Genomic DNA, 2,431 nt, shown 5'->3' with positions numbered 1-2,431 from the left:
TTTAATTACAGTTAATGCACTTTGGCACCATCTGTCACTCATATACTATCTCTTTTTTAATATGGCTTCTCAAAGTTTTTGACTAAACATTTGGAAGGGACAAATACCTAAAACCTAGGTTAGTAGCTAATCTACAACTCTGTCAACTGAGCCTGTCTAATCATGATGTAAGCAGGTCTGGAGCCCTTGATGCAGACTGAACCTAGAACTGCATTATTGGCTCTCAATTTAGGAACAAGTCACCCAGTCTACTACAGCTGGATGTTTTCAAATTTACAGCTGTTTATGTCATTTGTTACTAGTGCTCTATGCTTTCACTCCTTGCATAAGTGTAATAGACTCGCTGTTTGTCACCATGCAGAAGTGAATTTCTGACTTGGTACTGGACTGTCTCCTCCCTCAAATACTGCTGCCTCTACAATCCTAAGAACCATCAGTCAGATTTATGAAATTAGGTAGTGAAGGAAGGACTGGGACTTCATTCTCAAGACAGTAGAACATTCCCAATAGCATACTTAGCCACGTGTTTACGGATAAACTAAAAAACAAGAAAAGAGCACCCTGAGCAGCAATTGTCTTTCCAAATCACAAAGGTGCACATAAGCCACATGTATTGGAAACTTCTACTTGATAGTAGGAAAGGAGCAGACTGTTTGAAGGAGAACTTCTTTCTCTGTCTATAGATTGGGAGAGGGCCCAGTGTTTGTTTTCCTGGGAATGAAGTTCTATACTGAACCTGCAACCCATACACATCAGTGCTAACCAGAATGTGTGTGTATGGTAGTGGAGGGGGAGGAGGGAGATGAAGAGGGCTAGTCCCACTAATCTAAGGGTGGGTTACTGCAAATTGTGTTAAAGATATTTCTGAGAGCTTGTATTTACCAGAACAAAATGTAGTGATCTGTTGTGGCAGTTCAGTGAGGCAGTACTGCTCAACTTTGTGAAGAGATGTGGGTGTTTCCTTCAAGTGTTTTTGCACATAAGATCTTGCAAAGAGAAGAGCTAATTCTGCTTCCAAAGACTTTTTTCTAGTAGTTGCTGACAGAAGTGAATCTTTAATCAGATGATGATAGATAGCACTGCACTGTTGTAGCAGGCAAGTTGACAAAGCACTTCAGGGTCTTTTGGATGAATGAGTCATTCTTCACCTGTGAAGGAAGAAGAATGCAGCACGTGAGTCCTTCTGTATAAGCTGCGCTGTAGTAATAATTAAATTTAAAATGCTGTGTAAGCAGGAGTCTTATAAACAGAGTAAACTGTTTCAGTGGTTGGTGACTGATTTTTGCTGTTGCAAATTTTAAGATTTACATGTATTAAATACTTTTGCCAGCAGAGTAGGAAGCCAGAATGTTTAAATAAAACTTAGTTCAGTTCCTTCCAGTTTGTGCCAGGCCTTAGGTCTGGAAGTTCTTACCTTTCTCTCCCATTCCACATGCCTGGACTAGAACAATGGGTTGTGTGTTTAAAATACATACACCGCAGCAACTTTAACTGCAGGTGTAGATGCATTTTTTTAAAACTTGTTAACTAATCAGGGCCTATTCCTATTCCAGGGTACCCCTTGCATTTATCATGAGCAGCCAGCTTTTTTTATTTTGGAAATAGCAAATCTTGTCAGAGACAGTGTTCTAAAAGGAACATTTTTCTTGGTAGAGACAGGACTTTTGCAAAAAGAAAGCTATCTTTCAGCATTGCTGGAGATGGAGAGGTACAATTTTTCTATTATTATTTTGCACAGAAGGAACACCTACATTTTGTGATTGCAGCATTGATAAAAAGGGCTTAGCTCCCCACCAGCCGTGGGGGAAGTAGGTGCATATCATTATAGCAGGGAAACCTAGGTGTAGAGACGGACAGGATTCTGCCCTGAGGGGTGCCTCCAAGGTGAGTATAGTTGCAAAGTGGCAGCCCCAGTTGCAAGGGACAGCGTTGATGTTCTCTGTAGCACTTCTGCTGGATCCAATCAAAGGCCATTGCACTCCACCCTTTAGTATGTTCAGTGTACCGGGGTCACCATGGTTACAGCCAGGGCTGTCCGCACACTGGGAAGTAGCAATGGCATCAGCTGCTTCCTTCTGTTGATTTGATTTAGTTGACTATGGAAACCGGTGGGAACCTCCAGCAGTGAATTCCGACCTTTTCCCTTGCTGCAAGTGCCGTGCATTAACTGGAGCTGATTTAGGTCCAGTTAGACAGGTAGCGTATGGCTGAGAAACTCTTTGTCGGGGCTTTGGTGATGTGGTTCTGTTTGCAGGCTGTAAGGAGGGGGACAGCACGTCTGTAGGCAGAGCTGGAGCAAGCTGTGTCAAGTATTTACACGCATTTCCAAACTGGTGCTCAGACCAACAGTCAGTTGAATTGAAGCTGGCCTCAGCTTGCCTGTCTGCATAGGGTGGGGAGAGAAAAAGGAAAACACTAGGTATAAATAGTT

General features: G+C 42.5%; 1 protein-coding gene across 1 annotated transcript in view; it reads left to right on the top strand.

Annotated features, from left to right (window-relative positions):
* Positions 1-1,760: 1,760 nt before the first annotated feature.
* The window catches only part of LOC102372828, a 141,717-nt gene continuing 141,046 nt past the window's right edge, over positions 1,761-2,431 (top strand). The window contains exon 1 of the mRNA XM_025211391.1: positions 1,761-2,196. The gene's annotated coding sequence lies outside the window, so the exon portion shown is untranslated. The remainder of the gene's footprint in view (positions 2,197-2,431) is intronic.

Source organism: Alligator sinensis, unplaced genomic scaffold, assembly GCF_000455745.1.
Source record: "Alligator sinensis unplaced genomic scaffold, ASM45574v1 scaffold962_1, whole genome shotgun sequence".
Classification (NCBI taxonomy): Eukaryota; Metazoa; Chordata; order Crocodylia; family Alligatoridae; genus Alligator; species Alligator sinensis.
This window is presented reverse-complemented; position numbering and strand designations above follow the sequence as displayed.